Source organism: Pan troglodytes, chromosome 18, assembly GCF_028858775.2.
Source record: "Pan troglodytes isolate AG18354 chromosome 18, NHGRI_mPanTro3-v2.0_pri, whole genome shotgun sequence".
NCBI lineage: Eukaryota > Metazoa > Chordata > Mammalia > Primates > Hominidae > Pan > Pan troglodytes.
In genome coordinates this window covers 46,379,818-46,405,312 of record NC_072416.2, presented here as the reverse complement: position 1 = coordinate 46,405,312, position 25,495 = coordinate 46,379,818, and the positions used below count along the sequence as shown (strand labels likewise).

The following is a 25,495-nucleotide window of genomic DNA, read 5'->3' as shown; positions in this document are numbered from 1 at the left end:
GAGGAGCGTCTCTGCCCTGTCGCCCGTCGTCTGAGATGTGGGGAGCGCCTCTGCCCCGCGGCCCCGTCTGGGATGTGAGGAGTGCCTCTGCCCCGGCTGTGACCCCGTCTGGGAACTGAGGAGTGTCTCTGCCAGACCGCCACCCCGTCTGGGAGGTAAGGAGCGTCTCTGCCCAGCCGCCCTGAGAAGTGAGGAGCCCCTCCGCCCGGCCGCCACCCCGTCTGGGAGGTGTACCCAACAGCTCATTGAGAACAGGCCATGATGACGATGGCGGTTTTGTCGAATAGAAAAGGGGGAAATGTGGGGAAAAGAAAGAGAGATCAGATTGTTACTGTGTCTGTGTAGAAAGAAGTAGACATAGGAGACTCCATTTTGTTCTGTACTAAGAAAAATTCTTCTGCCTTGGGATGCTGTTAATCTATAACCTTACCCCCAACCCCGTGCTCTCTGAAACTTGTGCTGTGTCCACTCGGGGTTAAATGGATTAAGGGCGGTGCAAGATGTGCTTTGTTAAACGGATGCTTGAAGGCAGCATGCTCGTTAAGAGTCATCACCACTCCCTAATCTCAAGTACCCAGGGACACAAACACTGCGGAAGGCCGCAGGGTCCTCTGCCTAGGAAAACCAGAGGCCCTTGTTCACATGTTTATCTGCTGACCTTCCCTCCACTATTGTCCTATGACCCTGCCAAATCTCCCTCTCTGAGAAACACCCAAGAATGATCAATAAATACTAAAAAAAAAAAAATATGAAATGAATTGGCAAGCTCTTCTAATAAATAACCCCAATCACATTTTTGTTCTTTGAAAAAAAAAAGAAGGCCCTTCAAGAACCGCCCTGTGCTTCCCTCTTCAGCTTTGCCTTCTAGTTTCACCTCGTGCCCCCAACCCTAGACTTTCACGTCAGTTCAAGTTTAATAAAACTTGAAGAAAAAACAACGAAGACTTATTTTGTGCTTACCATGAGCCAGGCACTATTCTAAGCAGTTTCACCTACACTGTCTCATTTAAAATTCTATGAAAGCCGGGCGCAGTGGCTCACTCCTGTAATCCCAACACTTTGGGAGGCTGAGGTGGGAGGACTGCCTGAGGTCAGGAGTTCAACACCAGTCTGGTCAACATGGTGAAACTCCGTCTCTACTAAAAATACAAAAATTAGCTGGGCATGGTAGCGCACACCTGTAATCCCAGCTACTCGAGATGCTGAAGCAGGAGAATCACATGAACCCAGGAGGTGGAGGCTGCAGTGAGCCAAGATTGCGCCACTGCACTCCAGCCTGGGTGACAGAGTGAGACTCGGTCTCAAAAATAAAAAAAAAGAAAAAGAAAAAGAAAAAAATATATATATGTATATTTTCTATGAAGGAGATTAAATAACCCAGCCCATTTTATAGATGAGGGAGCTGAGCCCAGAGGGGTTATGAAATTTGCCTGAGGTCATACAGTCAGTGAGTAGCAGTTAGAATTTGCACCCAGGCAGTCTGACTTGAGAAAGTATAAAGGCTTAGCTGATATGTCCTTCTACTCTTGCAAATACTATTTCTTTCCATTTTTTCAGTGGGCCATCCTCTATCTGCCTTCCAGTCTTTGCACTTTATAGTTTCCTGTTCCTAATACACTCTCCATCTTGCCTGATTAACCCTACTCATTGTTCAGATTTCAGCTAAGATAGCACCTCTAGGCTGGTCACGGTGGCTTACACCTGTAATCCCAACACTTTGGGAGACTGAGGTGGGCAGATCACCTGAGGTCAGGAGTTCAAGACTAGCCTGGCCAACACAGTGAAACCCTGTCTCTACAAAAATATGAGGATTAGCTGGGCACGATGAGGGTGCCTGTAATCCTAGCTACTCGGGAGGCTGAGGCGGAAAAATCGTTTGAACCCGGGAGACAGAGGTTGCAGTGAGCCAAGATCGTGACAATGCACTCCAGCCTGGGCGACAGAGCCCAAAATATACAATACTCTATGAGCATGTATTGTTTGTGTATATATATATATTTTTTAGATGAAGTTTCACTCTTGTTGCCCAGGCTGGAGTGCGGTGGCACGATCTCGGCTCACCGCAACCTCCACCTCCCAGGTTCAAGTGGTTCTCCTGCTTCCGCCTCCCGAGTATCTGGGATTACAGGCTTGCACCACCATGCCCAGCTAGTTTTGTTTTGTTTTGTTTTGTTTTGGTAGTTTTAGCAGAGATGGGGTTTCTCCATGTTGGCCAGGCTGGTCTCGAACTCCCGACCTCAGGCAATCCACCCACCTTGGCCTCTCAAAGTGCTGGGATTACAGGCATGAGCCGCCGCGCCCAGCCATTGTATATTTTAAAATAATTGACAACTGGACACACTGACTCATGTCTGTCATCCCAGAGCTTTGGAAGGCCAAGGCAGGAGGATCACTTGACCCCAGGAGTTTGAGACTAGCCTGGGCAACATAGCCAGACTTCATCTCTACAAAAGTTTAAAAAACTAGCCGGGCATGGTGGCATATGAATGTAATTCCAGCTACTCAGGAGGCTCAGACGGGAGACTTGCTTGAGCCCAAGAGTTTGAGGCTGCAGTAAACTATGATCACACCACTGCATTCACCTGGACAACAGAGCAAGACTCTGTGTCTAAAAAAAAAATTTTACTTATATAAAAATAATTGAAGTGTTGATTTTTAAAAATGAAAGTAAGTAGAGTAGTTGCAGACTTCCTAACTGACTCAGGGGTACTGAGGGGATGGTCCTGGCGGCTGGCCCTGTGCACATTTCAGCGAGTTGGCAGTCTTGCAGTCTTCCCCTCCTGACACTGCAGTTCCTACACCTTCTTAGAATTTCAGGCCATCTCAACTTTCCCCCAAGTGACTCAGGAAGGGGAGTTTCCCATGCAAGGCTGTTTGCTGGCAACCCACAAGTATGATTCGGAAAGGATGCATCAATTTCAGATCCAGATCTGGCCAATTACACCATCACATTAAGAACAAATCTTAGGCCGGGCGCGGTGGCTCATGCCTGTAATCCCAGCACTTTGGGAATCCGAGGCAGGCAGATCACCTGAGGTCAGGGGTTCGAGACCAGCCTGGCCAACATGACAAAACCCCGTCTCTACTAAAAATACAAAAATTAGCTGGGCGTGGTGGTGCATGCCTATAATCCCAGCTACTGGGGAGTCTGAGGCAGGAGAATTGCTTGAACCTGGGAAGCAGAGGTTGCAGTGAGCTGAGATCACGCCACTGCACTCCAGCTTGGGCAACAGAGTGAGACTGTCTCAACTGAAAAAAAAAAAAAAGAAGAACAAATCTTGATGGGAGGTGTGGGGGCAGGCGAGTGGGGTTTAGGAGGGACTCCTGGTTTCTGTTTTGTTGTTCTTTGTTTTTTGGAGTGTGTATGAGTGTTTACATTTCCACATGATTTGAATTTTTACAATGTGTATACATTGCTTTTGCAAACAGAAAATTTTAAATATATAAACAGTACTTGAAAAACTGCCAGGTGCAACCAGCCTACCCAGGGCCGATTCTGTGTCCTACATGTAGAAGAGGGCCCAGCCCTTTAGATAAAAGGTGTGGCCAGGCACAGTGTCCCACATCTATAATCCCAGTACTTTGGAGGCTGAGGAAGGAGGATTACTGGAGCCCAGGAGTTAAATGACCAGCATGGGCAACATAGGGACCCCATCTCTAGGAAACAAAAATTTTTTAATTGGCCGGGTGCAGTGGCTCTTGCCTGTAATCCCAGCACTTTGGGAGACTGAAGCAGGCAGACCACTTGAAGGCAGGAGTTTGAGACCAGCCTGGCCAACATGGTAAAACCCTGCCTCTACTAAAAATGCAAAAATTAGCTGGACATACTGGTGCATGGCTGTAATCCCAGCTACTCGGGGGGCTGAGGCAGAAGAATCACTTGAACCCAGGAGGCGGAGGTTGCAGTGAGCGGAGATCGCGCCACTGCACTCTAGCCTGGCCATGATAGCGCCTCAGCACTCCAGCCTGGGTGACAGAGCAAGACCTTGTTTAAAAAAAAAAAAAGATAAGAAGTGATATGCATCCAGAGAGCTCAAATGTGATTCAGGGGCACATCCAGGTTAAAACCCATGCTTAGGCAAAAGGGAACCACAAAGGATTTTGGGGGGTTTTGGTTTTGTTTTCTATCTAAAAGGAAAACGCGGGACACAGAGTTTTGAGGTGGATAATACAGTGTCTGGTCCTGGGCAAGCATGAGTGTTCCTAAATTGTTCTCTAGGCTTGCCCCAGGCATATTTTAAGTTTCCTGTAAGCATTCCAGGCTTAACGATGGATTTTTCCTAATTCATCCTGAGCACACCCTCCACCCTTCTCCCCAGTCTTTATATCTGTCTTAGTTTGGGCTATTATGGCTAAGTACCTTAGACTGGGTGGCTTATAAACAGCAGCAATATATTTCTCACAGTTCTGGGGGCTAGAAGTCTGAGATCAGGGTCCAAGCATGTAGGATTCTGGTGAAGTCCTTCATCCAGGTTGCAGACTGCCGACTTCTCATCGTGTCCTCACAAGGTGGGAAGAGGGCTGAAGGGAGCTCTCTGGAGTCTCTTTTATGACACTAATCTCATTCATGGGGGGCTCCACCCTCACGACCTAATTACCTCTCAAAGGCCCCACCTCCTATTACCATCATATTGGGAATTTTGGGGGGTGGATGCAAACATGCAGTCCATTGCACCATCATCACAAATGGCATCTACCTAGTGCCCAAGCAAGACACTTCAGTGGTTTTTTTTGTTTGTTTTTTTGGTTTTTTGATTTGTTTTTGAGACGGAGCCTTGCTCTGTCACCCAGGCTGAAGTGCAGTGGCATGATCTCGGCTCACTGCAACTTTTGCCTTCTGGGTTCAAGCAGTTCTCCTGCCTCAGCCTCCCAAAAAGGTGGGGTTACAGGCATGCGCCGACGTGCCCAGCTAATTTTTGTATTTTTAATAGAGATGGGGTTTCGCCATGTTGGCCAGGCTGGTCTCAAACTCCTGACCTCAAGCAATCCACCCAACTCGGCCTCCCAAAGTGCTAGGATTACAGGTGTAAGCCACTGCACCTGGCCCACTTAAGTATTTTAATTTTTCCTTTTTGCTCACCTCCTATATGCAATCCATAGCTAGTCCTATGGATTTTATCCCCACAATGTACCTCTAGGTTACCTTCTTCTGTCTACACCCAAGCTACAACCAAAGCCCAGATCATCCCTCACCTGGTCACTGCTACAGGCTGTCTGGTCTCCCTGACGCTGATGGTGCCCCTCTCCAACCCCTTGTGGATTTAGCATCCAGAATGCTCTTGCCCAGACACAAACCTGCTTGTCTGCTTACACTCTTGAATGGCTCCCCACCCATAAGATAAAACAGGAGCTCTGTAGCATGGTCTGCAGGACTGTCCCTGAACTCACCTCTTATTATTCCCCATATGCATCCGTGGGCACTCTCCACAGGGATTCGTATCGGCACTGTCACGCTTCCACATCTGCATGTGCTTGTACTTCTGGGATCTGATTTTCATCTCCCTTTTTGTCCCCTCACCTTCTCTCAGAATTTTTGTTGTTGTTGTTTTTACACAGAGTCTCACTCTGTTGCCCAGGCTGGAGTACAGTGGTGCAATCTTGGCTCACTGCAGCCTCTGCCTCCCGAGTTCAACCTCCCTGTAGCTGGGATTACAGGTGTGCACCACCATGCCCAGCTAATTTTTGTACTCTTAGTAAAGGTGGGGTTTCTTATAAATAATAATAAGAAGGCCGGGTGTGGTGGCGCATGCCTATAATCCAGCACTTTGGGAGGCTGAGGCTGGTGGGTCACTTGAAGTCAGGATTTCAAGACCAGCCTGGCTAACATGGTGAAACCCCATCTCTACTAAAAATACAAAAATTAGCCAGGTGTAGTGGTGCATGCCTGTAGTCCCAGCTACTTGGTAAGCTGAGGCATAAGAATCGGTTCAACCCAGGAGGCAGAGGTTGCAGTGAGCCAAGATCGTGCCACTGCACTCCAGCATGGGTGGCAGAGGGAGACTTCTGTCTCAAAAAAAAAAAAAAAAAAAGAAGAGTGTAGGGCTCGAAAACTAGTAATGCTAATTAACTAACTCTGAGAACATCACATCTACCACCCATCTTTCTCTAACCATCTAATTTTGTTAGCCATAAATACATTTTTGAGCTGCTTATTCCTGAATCCAACTCTTGCATAAATTGTTGTGAACAAATACATGCATTGCTCAGTTCTATTGAACCACATGTGAAGACGGTGGGGAAGGCTGGTGGTCCCAGACTGTTTTGGTGCTCTATTCGGGGGTAGATAATTTCCTGAACTGGGCCTAATTGCTTTCGCTGCCAAGTAACAATTTCTTTTTAGTGGAAAACTTGGCCGAGGCAAGGCTTGTGCAATTGTGCCCTCGCCCTTACCTAAGGAATTCTGTGCACAGAGGCTGTCCTGTAGCTTCTGAGGTAGTCATGTGTGTAGACACACACCTGTAATTAGTGTTCAGGAGGTGCAGGGGGAGGTCACAAAATCCTTGTGTGAGTGCCAAGGAAGGGGCAGGACTAGAGAAGGGAGGCTCCTGGCCTGCACTGGGAGCTCAAGGGCAGAGCCCACTTCCTGGATGTCACCCACGCTTGAGCTCTGAAAGACCCCAAGGAAGCCACCTCGCTGATGAGGAAGGGCAGATGAGAGGAACGCTGAGGGGGTAGAATGCATGTGGCTTCTGGCAGCCTCTCTCTGAGGATTGCTCAAGTGTGTATGCCATGAACCTCGGCCTGCTTCTGATTTGTTGCTGCATATTGGATAGTTAGTATGTGCAGCAGCCTGGGTGACTCATGAAAGTGACTGATAAGCCCTCTCTCTCTTTGCAGTAAGGACAGATTCTAGCATTTGAGTCCACTTTGGGAAGGGTGGTGTGTGAGGTCAACGTAGAATATTCCAGGCTGGCCAGGCATGGTTGGCCCATGCCTATAATCCCAGCATTTAGGGAGGCCGAGGTGGTTGGATGGCTTGAGCTCAGAAGTTCAAGACCAGCCAAGGCAACATAGCGAAACCCCTTCTTTACAAAAAAAATAGCTTGGTGTGGTGGCGCGTGTCTGTAGTCCCAGCTACTTGGGAGGCTGAGGTGGGAGGATCGCTTGAGCCCGGGAGGAGAAGATTGCAGTGAGCTAAGATCAAGCCACTGCACTCCAGCCTGGGCAACAGAAGGAAATTCTGTCTAAAAAAAAAAGGATATTCTAGGTCATCTTGAAGTCCTCTCTTGACAAAGTTCTCTTAAGTTCCATCTAACAAACAGTTTTGTCTATTTGTTTTTATTAAAAGGAGGAAGAAAACAAAGAGAAAAGAAAGCTCTTACTTTTCCCTCCTAGGATTATAAGAAACATTACCCAATTTTAAAGGACTTCAAATTCAAATGTTGAAAGTCAGATGTTAAATAAGGTTTGTAGGCTGGGCTTGGTGGCTCATGCCTATAATCTCAGCACTTTGGGAGACCAAGGTGGGCAGATCCCTGAGGTCAGGAGTTTGAGACCAGCCTGGCCAACATGGTGAAACTCTATCTCTACTAAAAATACAAAAATTAGCCAGACATGGTCGCGCACACCTGAAGTCTCAGCTACTCAGGAGGCTGAGGCAGGAGAATCACTTGAACCCGGGAGGTGGAGGTTGCAGTGAGCCAAGATCACACCACTGCACTCCAGCCTGGGTGACAGAGTAAGACTCTGTCTCAAAAGAATAAAATAAAAAATAAATAAGGGTTTGTAGAGATATCCTATAAACATAGAAGTTTCTCCAGCTCTAACATTTTTAAATTCTATGAATCTCAGATTTGTGTCACTCCAATATGTCCGGTAAAGTAGAAGGAAATATGACTTTGAAATTCACTAAAATGAAAAGATGGAAGCTGTATCTTTGCTGAATCCATGTCCTGAAATAGCTTTACAGGACAGGTAAAGCATTTCTGTTCATCTCTCCAGTAAATACTCGCATCTTGCAGCTGCCTCTCCGCGACCAGGGAAAGGACAGCAGGCTTCCCAAGGAGGAGTGAAGTGGAGTCATTTCACAGGCACCCAGCCTCCCCTCACCATGTTCTCTTTCTTCCTCTACAGTTGCCTTTCCCTGCAGTGGGACTGGCAGCCATCCAGCACTTCTGCATTCTTCCAGTTGTCTCCCTTGTGTGGCCTTCCTTAGCTGCTTAGCACCATGACTCCACACACCCACAAACACACAGCAGCCATCAGTTTAGTCCACATTTCTTAGGCATTAAAGACCCAATCTGGGCTGGGCGTGGTGGCTCATGCCTGTAATCCCAGCACTTTGGAAGGCCGAGGTGAGCGGATCACCTTAGGCTAGGACTTCGAGACCAGCCTGGTCAATATGGTGAAACCCCATCTGTACTAAAAATGAAAAAATTATCCAGGCATGGTGGCACATGCCTGTAATCCCAGCTACTCAGGAGGCTGAGGCAGGTGAATTGTTTGAACCTGGGAAGCCAAGGTTGCAGTGAGCCAAGATGGTGCCATTGCTCTCCAGCCTGGGTGACAGAGCAAGACTCTGTCTCAAAAAAAAAGACCCAATCTGACTCCAGTTGATGTGTCCAGATTTACCTCCCCAAAACAATCCCCTTATCCAGCCTCCATTTCCCTGTGCCCCTCCAGCATGCATGCCCCTCTCCTCCCCTCTCCACACTCCCCTTCTCCTCCCATCTCCTGCATCCAACTGAAGCACTGCCTTCTCTTTCTGATGTGCCCCTACACCGAGTCTCAATTTTTCCATGCATGCTTTTTTTTTTTGAGACAGGATCTCACGGTGGTGTTATCACAGCTCACTGCAGCCTCAACCTCCTGGGCTCAGATGATCCTCCCACCTCAGCCTCCCAAGTAGCTGGGACTCTAGGTGTGCACCACCAAGTCCAGCTAATTTTTTTTTTTTTGGAGAGACAGTGGTCTCACTATGTTGCTCAGGCTGGTCTTGAACTCTTAAACTCAAACCATTCTCCAGCCTCAGCCTCCCAAACTGCTGGGATTACAGAGGTGAGCCACTGTGCCTAGCCTTACTTCTGCATTTATTCAAATGATCGTGTTCTAGTCACCTCCCTGATGAGATGGTAGATTCCTTGAGGGTAGGGATGAAAGCTCATGCATTTTTCTATTCTCCACTGAACTTAGTACAGGAAGCAAAACAATATATTTTTTATCGGGTGAATGAATTTGTAAAAACTTTTTATTTGGTCCAATTACTGATTTTCCCCCTCTCACAAAACAAACTATTTTTTTATAACACAGGAGGAAGATGAGGGACTAATATCTGAAATGTTTACCTGGCCCTGAAATTTTCTCTCCTTTTATTTGATATGAGAACTTATCTTTGTCTTTATAATAAATTATATCTTATTTTTAGTATGAAAAAATCTTCTCAGCTGGGCTCTGTGACTCACGCCTGTAATCCCAGCACTTGGGAGGCTGAGGCAGGCAGATCACCTGAAGTCAGGAGTTTAAGACCAGCCTGGCCAACATGGTGAAACCCCATCTCTACAAAAATACAAAAATTAGCTGGGCATGATGGCAGATACCTGTAATCCCAGCTACTGAGGAGGCTGAGGCAGGAGAATCACTTGAACCTGGGAGGCAGAGGTTGCAGTGAGCCGAGATGGTGCCATTGCACTCCAGTCTTGGTGACACAGTAAGACTCCGTCTCAAAAATAAAATAAAAATAAAAATAAAACCTTCTCATTATAGGCCAGGCGTGGTGCTGACACCTGTAATCCCAGCACTCTGGGGGACTGAGGTGGGTGGATGGCTTGAGCCCAGGAGTTCTAGACCAGCCTGGGCAACATAGTGAGACCCCCATCTGTATAAAAAATTTAAAAATTAGCTGGGTGTGGTGGTGCATGCCTGTTGTCCTAGTTACTTGGGATGCTGAGGAGGGAAGATCGCTTGAGTCCAGGAGTTTGAGACTACAGTGAGCTAAGATCACAGCACTGCACTGCAGCCTTAGCAACAGAGCAAGACCCTGTCTCAAGTAAATAAATAACTTTTTATTATAAAGTCATACAACAAATTATTTAATAAATTATAACAATACACAAGCGTGTTGTGTGGGAACAAAATTCCCCCACCCCAGGTTGCTCTTTCAGGATTATGAAAGAGAAACTCCATGATGCTGCCCAGAGCCATGGATTAGGGGGGATATCGGTCTAGATGAGCGTACAAAACGTACTACCCACTATGAGTGCATATGGCAAGACCTTTACTTCCCAGATGGAAGTTCCCTGAGCCTAAGGAATCCATCTGACTTGTGCAGCTTCTGAGCTCGCTGGATCTGTTCTATTCTCTGTGCAGTGGGGCTGACCATGGTGACTATCTCATAGGGTGGTAATGATACTGCAGGAGCATGGGAGTTGCTCAGCACAGCATCTGGCCCAAAGCAAGGGTTCAACCCATGTTTGCAGTCAAAATACGGCATGGCCCAGAGAACAACGTTGCTTGGACACCTGTAATCCCAGCACTTTGGAAGGCCGAGGCAGGTGGATCACCTGAGGTCAGGAGTTCAAGACCAGCCTGGCCAACATGGTGAAACCCCATCTCTACTAAAAATACAAAAATTAGCCAGGTGTGGTGGCTCATGCCTATAGTCACAGCAACTCCAGAGGCTGAGGCAGGAGAACCACTTGAACCCAGGAGGCAGAGGTTACAGTGAGTTGAGATCACACCACTGCACTCCAGCCTGGGCAAGATAGCGAGCAAAAAGAAAAAAAAGGTTGGAGAGCAGAGACTGAAGGCTGAGGGGAGTGCAGCATGGCTTCAACTGTCCTTCCTAGCATGTTTGACAGAGTCAGTGACTTGTAATTGAAAGTGGTAAAGAAATAAAGGAGATAGGGAGGCTGAGTGGTGGAAAGAAATGAACTTCGGACCCAGACAGACCTCAGTGTGAAGGCCAACTACATGACTGCCTATTTGTAATGACTTTGGTTGCATTTCCTGAACCTTATTTCCTCATTTATAAAATGGGCAAACAGTATACCTGTATACCAGTATACCTAGATTGTGAGGATTCAGTGAGTTAGTGTGAAGTGGCTGGCACATGGTAGTAGATATCTAATAAATGTTAACAGTTTTCCTAGAGCGAGCTTTTGTTTTTTTGTTTTGTTTTGTAAAGTTTGTGTAAACACACAGAATTAGAGCTGAAAGGAGTTTCTAGGCCAAGACCTTCAGTTCCCAGATGGGGAAACTCAGAAAGAAGGTGCATGACTTGCCTGAGCTGTTTTCCAGCTCCCAGGCCGTGGTCTGGCCCCCATCCCCAGGGGCCACTGTGACCTGGCTCCCCTGAGCCAGAAGGAGGCCATCTGAGATCCTTCTCTAGGGAAAGTTGGAGAAACCTAACCCTGCTGGGAGTTTTGTCACCAATTAGTTTAATGGACTCTTTTGTGTGGACCTGGCCAGGGAGCAGGAGGGGACAGGATTTATTTGCCTTTTCCTTTCACTACCTGGGCTTCCCAAATGCACATCCTTATGTTGACTTTGAGGCCCTCAGTGTCAGGACATCTATGCTTGCCCACCGCTATTGCCGTAACAAGGTTTTGAAGGATGCCAGGTGCATAATGTCCTGCCTTGTGTCTTTCTCTCTCTCTCTTTTTTTTTTTTAGGCAGAGTCTCACTCTGTCACCCAGGCTAAAGGGCAAGGGTGCAATCATGACTCACTGCAGTCTCCAGCTGCTGGGTTCAAATGATCCTCCCACCTCAGCCTCCTAAGTAGCTGGGACTGCAGGCATACACCTCCACACCTGCCTAATTTTTGTATTTTTTTGTAGAGATGGGGTCTTGCCATGTTGCTCAGGCTGGTCCCAACCCCTGGGCTCAAGGGATCTGCCTATCTTGGCTTCCTAAAGTGCTGGGATTACAGGCATGAGCCACCACACCTGGCCCTGCCTTGTTTCTTAATACCCAGAGGAAAAAAAATGTGACCACTCAGATCTTGCACTCATATTTTTTTCTTCCTTTTCCTCCAAATTCAACCAAGGCAACATCTTATACTCTTTCCAAGAAAAACAACAACAACAGCAGCAGCAGCAGCAGCACCACTGTAATTCTCTAACATAGTTTTTTTTAAAATCACACAAAAAATGATGTGAAAGATGCTAAATTAGACTTGCCTAATGAGATGCCTACTTACCCCGGGTTTTGCTTCATGTCTGAGCCCTGGGCACTCTCAGTCATGGCCTTTGGGTCTTGCAACACTTGTCAAGCTCAAGCTCCCAAAGGAATTCTAGAAATCTGTTAGATCCTCCTCGCACCCCAACTCCCTTCAGTACCCAGTGTTCAGGATTAGTGGCAAGGGCCTAGTTTTTGTTTTGTTTTGTTTTTTTGAGATGGAGTCTCACTCTGTTGCCCAGGCTAGAGTGCAGTGGCACTATCTCGGCTCACTGCAACCTCTGCCTCCCAGGCTCAAGTGATTTTCTGCCTCAGCCTCCCGAGTAGCTAGGATTACAGGCGTGTGCCACCACGCCTGGCTAATTTTTGTATTTTTAGTAGAAATGAGATTTCGCTACGTTGGCCAGGCTAGTCTCAAACTCCTGAACTCAGGTGATCCACCAGCCTCAGCCTCCCAAAGTGCTGAGATTACAGGTGTGAGCCACTGTGCCCGGCCTGGCTTAGTTATTTACTACGTGAATAACTCATTCTCTTGGACCAAGCATCTTGCAGGGGACTGAACACCCCAAATCTATTTTCATGCAAATATCCTGTGCTTTTCCACTACATTGTATTCTATCAGGTGAGGATGAACAGAAGCTTGCACCATTAATAACTAGAGAAAGAAACAGGTAACCCGGGCAGGGGAACCCGGCATTTTTTCTCTTTGTGTTTAGAAAATCACCTTGGTTGGCATATTCAGGCAGCAAGAAAGAGAGGATCATCAGGCACAGTGGCTCACACCTGTAATCCCAGCACTTTGGGCGGCCGAGGAGGGCAGATCATGAGGTCAAGAGATCGAGACCATCCTGGCCAACATGGTGAAACCCCGTCTCTACTAAAAATACAAAAACTAGCTAGGCGTGATAGCCTGTGCCTGTAGTCCCAGCTACTTGGGAGGCCGAGGGAGGAGAATTGCTTGAATCCGGGAGGTGGAAGTTGTTGTGAGCCAATATTGTGCCATCGCGCCCCAGCCTGGTGACAGAGCGAGACACTGTTGAAAAAAAAAAAAAAAAAAAAAGGATCAAGGAAGTATCTACAAAATGGAACCTTTTAAAACTCTAGAATCTCTTAAAGATATCCCCAACACAATGATCCCTGATGCTCTATTTCTATTTTCATCCTATAACTTTCCTTCAAGGAGTCTATAAAGCATCAACTCAAAGTGACAAGAAGTGGATACATATTCTAAGAGAGCTCCCCAGGACAAAAGGAAGATGGAGGAAATGGTCTCTGAAGGTATGTGTGAAGGTGCTAGACAGGAAGTTGTCCCTGCCCAGCCCTGGTCACAAAAAAAAAAACCTCTTTCATCCCAGCCACATCACAAACAAAACAGAGACATTTTGCACATCACCAATCAGTCTGGAATGACCTTTATGACTTTGGAATTGTCCTATCTCCTTCTATTCTCCACCATACCTACTTTCTACCTTTCTTCAGTAAAAACTTCTCAATAACCTTTGCCATCTGCTGTGGGGAAACCAAACACAGAGAAGTCACAGTTGCTGTGCAATTTAGTTACGGAGACAAGACAGGGAGACCTTTAACAAAGAATAAAAATGAGGGGATGCTGGCCCAACTGTATCCCTTGTGCATATCTAAAAATAAAGGGGATCAGTGTGTAGATGAGTGGATTAAAACAAAAACAAAATAAGAAAATAAAAGTAAAGGGGAAATTAGCATAAGTTCTCTTGCAAAAAAAAAAAAAAAAAAAACAACCTGAGATTTTCTGAAAGTGTACTCTTTAGATTGGCTCTTGAAAGAAATGAGGGCTGGCCATGGTGGCTCACGCCTGTAATCCCAACACTTTGGGAAGCCGAGATAGGCAGATCACTTGAAGTCAGGAGTTCGAGACTAGCCTGGCCAACACAATGAAACCCTGTCTCTACCAAAAATACAAGAAAAGTCGCTGAGCTTGGTGGCAGTAGTTCCAGCTACTCAGAAGCCTGAGGCAGGAGAATCACTTGAACCTGGGAGGCAGAGATTGCAGTGATCCGAGATTGCGCCACTGCACTTCAGCCTGGGTGACAGAGTGAGACTCCATCTCAAAAATAAATAAATAAAAAAGAAAGTGGCTGGGCACGGTGGCTCATGCCTGTAATACAAGCACTTTGGGAGGCCAAGGAGGGGTGGATCACCTGAGGTCAGGAGTTCGAGACCAGCCTGACCAACAGGAAAAAACCATGTCTCTAATAAAAACACAAAATTAGCCAGGTTTGGTGGCATGCGCCTGTAATCCCAGCTACTCGGGAGGCTGAGGCAGTGAGAATCACTTGAACCCGGAGCCAGAGGTTGCAGTGAGCCAAGATCGCGCCATTGCACTCCAGCCTGGGCAACAAGAGTGAAACTCTGTCTTAAAAAAAAAAAGAAGAAGAAAGCAATGAGGAGGTAGACTGGGGGAAAGACGGCCTTCCTAGTAGGGAAAGCAGCAGGGTATAAAGGAAGGAATAATGAACGGAGAGTTAGGAGAGCTTGGGGTGCATCCGAGCTATCTTGAATTGGGGTCTGCATCTAGGGCATGGGGTGGCCCAGGGTCTGTGAGGTCATTTTCTGATACTTATAGTCGATGGTTAACTTATGATTCTGTGATGGGTTTGGAATACAGATCTGCCAGACTTGTGCTCCTGGTGTGTGTTATGTCCTTCCACACCCTAGTAGGATGGTGTCAATGGGATCAAAACTTTGCATGTGCCCCTTCCTCTGCCTGGAACTCATCTCCTCTGAATCAAACTCTGTTCAGTAGAACCTTCTGGGATGATGGAAATGTTCTATTAACCTGCATTGTCCAGTACAGTAACCACTAGTTAAATGTGGGGATTGAACCTTTGAAATGTGGCTAGTGTGACTGAGGAATGGAATGAATTTTTAATTGTATTTATTTATTCATTTTTGCTTTTGAGTTTTTTTGTTGTTGTTCTTGTTGTTTTGAGACAGGGTCTTGTTATGTTGCCCAGGCTAGTCTAGAACTCCTGGGCTCAAGCGATCTTCCTGCCTCAACCTCCCAAAGTTCTGGGATTATGGGCACAAGCCACTGCAACCCACTGTATTTAAGTCTCATTTATTTATTTATTTTTGTTGCCCAGGCTGGAGTGCAATGGCGAGATCTCGGCTCACCGCAACCTCTGCCTCCCAGGTTCAAGCGATTCTCCTGCCTGGGATTACAGGCATGCGCCACCACGCCCGGCTAATTTTGTATTTTTAGTAGAGACGGTGTTTCTCCATGTTGATCAGGCTGTTCTCAAACTCCCGACCTCAGGTGATCCGCCTGCCTCGGCCTCCCAAAGTGCTGGGATTACAGGCATGAGCCACCTTGCCAGGCCAAGTCTAATTTATTTAAATAGTCACGGGGGCTAGTGGCACCTATACTGGGCGGAATGGCTCATGGTTTGCTCCTTTGCAATGTTCAGCTATCGATCATCTTCTCAGAGAGGCTGTTCCTCAGGATTGCCACCTGTGGAAGGCAGAATGCCCCCCCAACCCCCGCCAAAAACATACACATCTAAATCCCTGGAACCTGTTACCTTACCTGCCAAAGGGGTATTAAGGTTGCAGATGACATCAAGTTGCTGCTGAGCTGACCCTGAAATGGGAAAGTTCTCCTGAATTTTCTGGATGAGCCCATCTAATCTTTTGAGTCCTTAAAAGGGAAAAAGAAGTAGGTAGAGAAGTAGATGAGCTATAGAGATGAGAGAGATGAAAAAGGAGAAAGATTAGAAGTGTGAGGCAGGCCAGGCGCAGTAACTCACGCCTGTAATCCCAACACTTTGGGAGGCCTAGGCGGGCAGGTCACCTGAGGTCAGGAGTTCAAGACCAGCTTGACCAACATGGTAAAACCCCGTCTCTACTAAAAATACAAAAATTAAAGAAGTAGACATAGGAGACTCCATTTTGTTCTGTACTAAGAAAAATTCTTCTGCCTTGGGATGCTGTTGATCTATGACCTTACCTCCAACCCGGTGCTCTCTGAAACATGTGCTATGTCCACTCACGGTTAAATGGATTAAGGGCAGTGCAAGATGTGCTTTGTTAAACAGATGCTTGAAGGCAGCATGCTCTTTAACAGTCATCACCACTCCCTAATCTCAAGTACCCAGGGACACAAACACTGCGGAAGGCCCCAGGGTCCTCTGCCTAGGAAAACCAGAGACCTTTGTTCACTTGTTTATCTGCTGACCTTCCCTCCACTATTATCCTATGACCCTGCCAAATCCCCCTCTGCGAGAAACACCCAAGAATGATCAATAAAAAGTAAAAAAAAATAAAAATAAAAATACAAAAATTAGCCAGGCATGATGGTGGGCGCCTGTAGTCCCAGCTACTCAGGAGGCTGAGGCGAGAGAATCACTTGATCGCTTGAACCCGGGAGGCGGAGATTGCAGTGAGCAGAGATTGCGCCACTGTACTCTAGCCTGGGCGACAGAGTGGGACTCTGTCTCAAAAAAAAAACCAAGAAGTGTGAGGGGGAATCACCCTCCGTGGTTGGCTTTGAAAATGGAGACAGGCAGGCTCCGTCAACCAAGTGCAGTGGCCTCTAGGAGCTCAGAACAGGCCCTCCATGGACAGCCAGCAGGCAAACTGGGCCTCAGTCCTACAACTGCAAAAAACTGAATTCTGCCAAAAACTTGAATGAGCACAGAAACAGATTCTCCCCGAGAACCTCCAGAAAGGAGCATGGTCTGCTAACACCTTGATCTTAGTCCCATGAGACCCACACCAGACTTCTGACCTACACAGCTGTAAGACAATACATTTGCGTTGTTTAAAGCCACTAAATCTGTGGTCATTTGGGCCGGGTGTGGAGGTTCACGTCTGTAATCCCAGCACTTTGGGAGGCTGAGGTGGAAGAATAGCTTGAGGCCAGGAGTTCAAGACCAGCCTGGGCAACACAGCAGGACCCCATCTCTACAAACAAATACAAAAATTAGGGCCAGGTGTGGTAGCTCATGCCTGTAATCCCAGCACTTTGGGAGGTCAAGGTGGGCAGATCACCTGAGATCAGGAGTTCGAGACTAGCCTGACCAACATGGAGAAACCCCATCTCTACTAAAAATAAAAAATTAGCTGGGCATGGTGGCACATGCCTGTAATCCCAGCTACTCAGGAGGCTGAGGCAGGAGAATTGTTTAAACCCGGGAGGCAGAGGTTGCAGTGAGCCAAGATCATGCCATTGAACTCCAGCCTAGGCAACAAGAGCGAAAACTCCATCTCAAAAAAAAAAAAAAGAAAGAAAAAAATTAGCCAGGTGTGGTGGCATGCGCCTATAATCCCAGCTACTTGGGAGGCTGAGGCAGGAGAATCACTTGAACCCAGGAGGCGGAGGTTGCAGTGAGCTGAGATCACGCCATTGAACTGCAGCCTGGGCAACAAGAGTGAAACTCCATCTCAAAACAAAAATACAAAACTTAGCTGGGTGTGGTGGCTCATGTTTATAGTCCCAAACTCTTGGGAGGCTGAGGTGGGAGGATCATTTGAGCCTAGGAGGTCGAGGCTGCAGTGAGCTGAGATCACGCCACTGCACTCCAGCCTGGGTGGCAAAGTGAGACCCCATCTCTAAATAAATAAAAATTTGTGGTCACTTGTTTCGGCAGCAATGGGAAACTAATACTCCACCCTAGACTGGCTCTAGGCCCACCCTGGTGGGGCCCCTAAGGAGTCAGGAGTCTAAGGACCCAAGGAGAGGTGCCCCTATGGAGGCCTCTTCTAACATCAGTGAGCTGCTCAATGGCCCTGGTCCTGCACTCATGGCCCACATGTGCCTCCTCTCTCGTTCTGTCCTCCAGAGGGTGAACAGGCCTCAGATGAGCACCCCCAGGCCTGAGGGGAAACACATCAATGGGTGTCTGTGCAGGAACAGGTGAGGCCTGAGCTGGGACACTGGGCTTCAGTGTCCACATGGGCACATGCAAGTCCCTTTGATATATGAGACATGGCAAGGTAGAGGAGGGCTGGGAAGAAAAGTAGCTCAGGAGCAGGGCTCAGGGTCGGCCTCTGCTCTCTGGGCTGCTGGGTGGAACTCTGGGAAGGCTGTGGATTTTATTTTTTACAAATTTAATTTATAATTTATTTTAAAAATAGAGATGGGGTCTCACTATGTTGCCCGGGTTGGTCTAGAACTCCTGGGCTCACGTGATCCTCCTGCCTTGGTCTCCCAAAGGTATGGGATCACAGGTGTGAGCCACCTCACCTGGCCAGTCTGTGGATTTTAAATTCAAGCCAGATCTCCCAGGTGTTTGTGAGGGTATATGAAGGAGAATAAAATATATATTTCTCTGTTTTTTTAGAGACAGGATCTTGCTCTGCTGTCCAGGTTGGAGTGCAGTGGCATGATCTCAGCTCATGGCAGCCTTGACCTCTCAGGCTCAAGTCATCCTCCCACCTCAGCCTCCCAATTATCTGGGACTACAGGCGTGAGCCATCACACCGAGCTAATTTTCATATTTTTTTATAAAGATGGGGTCTTGCTACATTGCTCAGGCTGGTCTCGAACTTCTGGCCTCAAGTAATCCTCCCATCTCAGCCTCCCAAAGTGCTGGGATTACAGGAGTGAACCACTGCGCCCAACCCTGCCCTTCCCTTTCACTACACAGCCTTGTCCTTGAGAATCTCATTGGCTCCTGTGATTTTAACCATCCCCTGTAGGAACATGATACCCCAAAGCATAGTATTTTCTCAAATTCCATTTCCAAATTTTATCTTGTCTGCTGCACTTCTCCATCTAGATATCCCAGAGACCACTCAGCATTCCGTGTCTAAACTTAACCCCCTCCCCAATCCACCCACCATTTCCTACCATTTCTGAGATTCAGAACCATGGGCGCTCTGACCCTTCCCTCTTCCTCACCTCAGACAACCATTCTACCAACAAGCCCTCTGGATTTTACTACCACCACAGCTTCACTAATCCAAGTGTGTCCTAGGGGCCGGGCACGGTGGCTCATGTTTATAATTCCAGCACTTTAGGAGGCTGAAGCGCGAGGATCACTTGAGCTCAGGAGTTTGAGACCAGCCCGGAAAATAGAGTGAGACCCTCCCTGTATCTACAAAAAATTTTAAAAATTAGCCAGGCATGGTGGCACATGTCTGTAGTCTCAGCTGCTTGGGAGGCTGAGGTGGGAGGATCACTTGATCCCAAGAGGTTGAGGTTGCAGTGAGTCATAATCACACCACTGTACTCCAGCCTGGGTTATGGAGCGAGACTCTGTCTCAAAAAAAAAAAAAAAAAAAAAAAGAGCCTCTCAGAGTTCCCAGTCCAGTTCTTCCTGCTTTGCATACCTGATTAATCCAGTACAGCCGGGGCTCTGAGTATGTTACCCTTCCTGTTCAAAAACTTTCAGTGGCTCTTCCTGGGAACAGAGGAATGAACTTTTCCATCTTGGCACTCCAGATCTCACAGTATGTGAGATTACGGTAGTTTAATATTTAACCTGCAAGAGGCTTGAAATCCCAAGACCTGAGACAAAATCCTGGATGCGCCCAGGTTGGTTTCAAACTCTGGGCCTCAAGTGATCCTCCTGTCTCGTGTAACTCTGGGCAAGTTGTGCCAACTCTGTGAACCTCTGTCAGGGAGAATTCTCCAATCAAGTGTCTTGAGGATGGAATTAGATAATGCATACAAAATATTTATCCTTGTTCACATTAAGCCATGACTATATTGTAGCTGCTATCATTATTAGCTCACATAAAGGTGCTTAGCAAAAAGTGCCTGCCACTAAGGTACTCAAGCAATCAGTGCTTTCCCAAGATGTTACTTGAGTCTGTATCTCTGGTGTTACTTGTATTTCAAAACTGTTTTTTCCCATTACATTTTATTTATTTTTTGAGACCAGAGTCTTGATCTGTCGCTCAGGCTGGAGTGCAGTGACGTGATCTTGGCTCACTGCAAACTACACCTCCCAGGTTCAAGCGATCCTCCTGCCTCAGCCTCCCGAGTAGCTGGGATTACAGAAACCCACCACCATGCCCAGCTAATTTTTGTATTTTCAGTAGAGACAGGGTTTCTCCATGTTGGCCAGGCTGGTCTCGCACTCCTGATCTCAAGTGATCCACTCACCTTGGCCTCCCAAAATGATGGGATTACAGGCTTGAGCCACCACGCCCGGCCATTACTTCTCATTTATGAAAGGTGACATGACATACAAATGTATATGCTAATATATTTACTCTATATCAGAGGTTGGCAAACTTTTTCTGTAAAGGGCCAGATAATAAATATTTCAACTAAGGCAGGCCATACTATGATGTAACTTTTCAACTCTGCTGTTAGCCACCATAGACAAAATGTAACTGAAGGGGTATGGCTGTGTCTCAATAAAACTTTATTCATGTTACTAGATAATTCAGGGAATGGGAGTTAAAAAAAAAACTTTATTAATGGATGCTAAACTTTGAATTTCATATAATTTTCTTTTGTTCTCCCCTTTCTTTCTTTCTTTTATTTTTTTCTCTCTTCCCCATCCCCTTCCACTTCCCTTTCCCTTTCCTCTTCTTTTTCTTTCAAGATAGTATCTCACTCTGTTGCCCAGGCTGGAGTGCAGTGGCACAATCATGGCTCACTGCAGCCTGGACCTCCTGGGCTCAAGCAATCCTCCTACCTCAGACTCCCAAGTAGCACGCCACCACGCCAGATAATTTTTTACTTTTGTATTTATTTATTTATTTTTTGAGATGGAATGTCACTCTGTCACCCAGTCTGGAATGCAGTGGCCCAATCTCGACTCACTGCAACCTCCGCCTCCCAGGTTCAAGCGATTCTCCTGCCTCAGCCTCTGAAGTAGCTGGGACTACAGGTGCTCACCACCATGCCCAGATAATTTTTGTATTTTTAGTAGAGACGGGGTTTCACCATGTTGGCCAGGCTGGTTTTGAACTCCTGACCTTAGGTGATCCACCTGCCTCAGCCTCCCAAAGTGCTGGGATTACAGGCATGAGCCACGGTGCCAAGCTCCATAATTTTCATGTGTCATGAAATATTCTCCTTTTGATGTTTTCCAACCATTTAAACATGTAAGGCCGGGCTCTATAGAGTGTTCTTTTAATTTAAACAGAACAATAGCTAAGAATAATATGAAGTAAAGGAGAGTACAAATGATTTGTAGGCCAATAGAATAGTCTAACAGTGGCTCAACAATAACCAAGTTGGGCAATGCAGTCATAAATGTTTACTGTGCATAAAACCCTACAGTCTGGTTCAACCTAGCTGTCCAGCAGTGTCTCCTCCAGGCCCCAGTGAAAGCGGGCTTCCATTTCCCCAAACACAGACCCTGCACATTGCCTAGTTCCTCTGTCTAGAATACACCCTCCCGTTGTGCTCATTAAAAGCATATCCTGGCTGGGCACAGTGGCTCATTCCTGTAATCCAGCACTTTGGGAGGCTGAGGCAAGAGGATCGCTTGAGGTCAGGAGTTCTAGACCAGCCTGGGTAACATGGCAAAACCCTGTCTCCACCAAAAACAGAAAAATTAGCCATGCGTAGTGGCGCACGCCTGTAATCTCAGCAACTCGGAGGCTGAGGTGAGAGAGTCTCTTGAGCCCTGGAGGCAGAGGTTACAATGGGCTGAGACAGTGCCACTGCACTCCAGCCTAGATGTCAAAGCAAGACCCTGTCTCAAAAAAAGAATTTAAAATTTGAAAAATAATAAAAAGAAACAAAAGCACATCCTCGAAGGGCCATATCAAATGCCACCTCTTAAAAATTCTATGGCCAGGCATGGTGGCTCGTGCCTGTAATCCCAGCACTTTGGGAGACCGATGCAAGCAGATGACTTGAGGTCAGGAGTTCGAGACCAGCCTGGCCAACATAGCGAAACCCCCATCTCTATAAAAAATACAAAAATTGGCCAGGAGTCATGGCACATGCCTGTAATCCCAGCTACTTGGGAAGCTGAGGCACGAGAAGCACTTGAACCCAGAAGGCGGAGGTTGCAGTGGGCCAAGATTATGCCATTGCACTCCAGCCTGGGCGACAGAGCAAGAGCTTGTCTCAAAAAAAAAAGAAAATATTCAATGATTCTTCCCTACCCCTCATAAATGGTATTTTCCCTTCTCTCTCCCTTCTCCTTGTGCCCTGTTCTCTCAGTAATAGCTTGTTTGTGCCTCCATCATTGTACTTATATTCTAGTTATTTTTTGCTATTTATCTTACTTCAAACCAAGCTTCTTGAGGTGTAGGGCCTTCACTCAGGATCCCTCAGTGCCTGGCATATAGCAAGCACTCAGGAAGCATCTCTCGAGGTTGTTTCTTGGAATTGAACACAGGGTATGACGTCACTCCGGCCACTGTGTAACTGACATAATGAAGTGGGAAGAGATTGGCTAGTTGAAATTGCAGTAAATGGAATGGGTCTGGTGCATTACTCGTTCTAGTTGACGGAATGAAGTATTGCCCCCCACCCCCCACCAAAATAAAAAACAAATGGAGTAGGTCTGGATGGGGGTGTTGGGAGGCAGTGAAGGGAAAGGCTGTGCCTCTGGGGCACAGCTGGAGGAGAATCCTGTTTGGTGATTGAGGTGGCATGACTAGTCTGTCTTAGTTATGCCTTCCGCAGGAAGCAGGTCTGAAAAGAGAGAAAAGTAGGGCTTCTTAGAGCTTCCCACACACAGGAGAGGCTCAGCAAAGAACACAGTGAAATTCAACTGCTGATTCTCTCCGGGCCTCAGGAGAGCAGGGTTCTGAGAAGGGCCTCGCGATACACATCGTGCCCCAGTTACACCGAGTGAATCAGGCTCTGATGCAATTGGCAATAGGCCTTAATCACAAGCTTCATCTCACAGGCTCCGCACAGATGAGCTTTGTCATTTCTCTGAGGGAATCACTGTCATTTCTCTTCCAGGCTCAAAGCAGCTCCCCCTGCCCCGTGTAAAGCGCTGATGAGATGGCAATTTAAACTGCTTTGATGACCAGGTTTCATTAGGTAAGAAGGCCCGATTAAGCAACGGTGGCCCAAATAACCTCAGTGGTTCAGACACTGTTTTTCAAAGCCAGCAGAAGTCTTGCCAAATTAAAGGATGTCAGGATGAGATGCTATGAATATCAGTTTCCTTCTCTCTGGCAATGGAGAGGATTAATTAAATGCCTGTGAAGTGCTTTGAAAATTTAAGCTGTTGAGAATTATTGTTCTGTGTAATAGGGAAAAAATAGAGTTCTTGGCTCATTAAAGCTGTAATGTTGCAAGCCTGAGCACTATTTTCAGGATATCTTTGAGAGCTACATTTTTATTAAGAGGAAGAAAAGAGAAATGTGTCTATGAATACAGATACACAGTATACATGCTGGAAAGTCAGTTGGGTTAATCAGTATGTCTCTTGATTAAGAAATGAACTGGAGGCTGGGTGTGGTGGCTCATGCCTATAATCCCAGCATTTAGGGAGGCTGAGGCAGGAGTATCACTTGAGCCACTGAGTTTGAGTCCAGCCTGAGCAACAGAGTGAGACTTTGTCTCTAAATTAAAAAAAAGAAAGGCTGGGGGCAGTGGCTCACGCCTGTAATCCCAACACTTTGGGAGGCCAAGGCAGGTGGATCACCTGAGGTCAGGAGTTGGAGACTGGCCTGGCCACCATGGCGAAACCCTGTCTCTACTAAAGACACAAAAATTAGCTGGGTGTGGCGATGGGTGCCTGTAGTCCCAGCTACTCAGGAAGCTGAGGCAGGAGAATCACTAGGACCTGGGAGGCCAAGGTTGCAGTGAGCCAAGATCGGGCCACTGCACTCCAGCCTGGGCAACAGAGTGAGACTCCATCTCAAAAAAAAAAAAAAAAAAAAAAGAAATGAATGAACTGGGAGAAACTGTTTCTTATTGATTACCACAATCAGTACAGACAGTTATTAAGAATCAGTTGCTTAACTGTGTAGGGACAGTTTCACTAAAACTAGCAGACAGGTATTTGTTTTCTTTCAATAGGATCAAGGGATGAAAAGACTGAGATTGTATACATGTAAATACCAAGTTCAGTGAGTTTCCATGGCCTCTTCTGTCTTAATACAACTTACCAAACAATCCAGACAGATTTCTGCCTCCACTTTGTTGATTTACCCAGGTATATTTTGGCTTTGTTTGCAGATATTCGGTGACATTTGGAAGGGTGCTGTCCGCAGCTGCCCCTCACCTCTCTTTCACTCTACATTGACTGAGGATTTACACTTTGTTTTGTGTCTGTACTAGTTTCCTATCGCTGCTTTAACAAATTACTGCAAACTTAGTGGGTTACCACAACACAGATGTATTATATTACATTTCCAGAGGTCAGAAGTCTAAAATTAGTCTTATGGGGCTAACATCAAGGTGTCGGCCGGGCTGACCCCATGTGGATACTCCAGGGAAAGAATCTGTTTCCTTGCCTTTTCAGTTTTCTAGAGGCCTCCTGCATTCCATGGCTCATGGCCCCTTTCTGGGTCTCTCTGACCTCTGCTTTTGTTGTTGTTGTTTGTTGAGATAGAGTCTTGCTATGTTGCCCAGGCTGGTCTCAAACTCCTGGGCTCAAGTGCTTCTCCTGCCTTGGCCTCCAAAGGGATTACAGGTGTGAGCCACTGAGCCTGGCTCAGACCTCTTGTTATCACGTCTTCTATCTCTTGGCCCATGGGATAGTCCAGGATAATGTCTTCATCTCAAAATCCTTAACTCAATCACATATGCTAAGTCCTTTTTGCCACATAAAGTAATTTATTCACAGGTTCTGGGGATTAGGTTGTAGACTTTTTTTTTTTTTGAGATGGAGTCTCCCTCTTGTTGCCCAGGCTGGAGTGCAGTGGCACGATCTTGGCTCACTGAAACCTCCACCTCCCAGGTACAAGCAATTCTCCTGTCTCAGCCTCCCGAGTAGCTGGGATTACAGGCATGCACCACCATGCCTGGCTAATTTTTTAGTTTTAGTAGAGATGGGGTTTCTCCATGTTTGTCAGGCTGGTCTCAAACTCTCGACCTCAGGTGATCCACCCGCCTCCGTCTCCCAAAGTGCTGGGATTACAGGCATGAGCCACCGTGCCCAGCCAGGCATTTTTTTTTTCTTTTTAAGACCAAGTCTTACTTTGTCAACCAGTCTGGAGTGCAGTGGTGCAATCTCAGGTCAGCAACCTCTCCACCTCCCAGGTTCAAGCGATTCTCCTGCCTTAGCCTTCCAAGTAGCTGAGACTACAGAAGTGTGCCACCACGCCCAGCTAATTTTTTTTTGTTATTGTTGTATTTTTAGTGGAGACAGGGTTTCTCCTGACCTCAAGTGATCCGCCCACCTAGGCCTCCCAAAGTCCTGGGTTTACAGGTGTGAGCCACCTTGCCCAGCCTTGAGCCTGCTTTCTCATTCAAATATCACATAGACTTTAGACTGGCCGCGGTGGCTCATGCCTGTAATCC

The 25,495-nt window shown here is 46.8% G+C and overlaps 1 long non-coding RNA gene across 1 annotated transcript; it reads left to right on the top strand.

Moving 5' to 3' along the window:
* Window positions 1–23,064, top strand: LOC129137463 (uncharacterized). The gene is made up of 3 exons (XR_008540038.2): window positions 1–155; window positions 13,295–13,392; window positions 22,982–23,064. It is a non-coding gene; the product is annotated as an uncharacterized LOC129137463 (long non-coding RNA).
* Window positions 23,065–25,495: the final 2,431 nt, after the last annotated feature.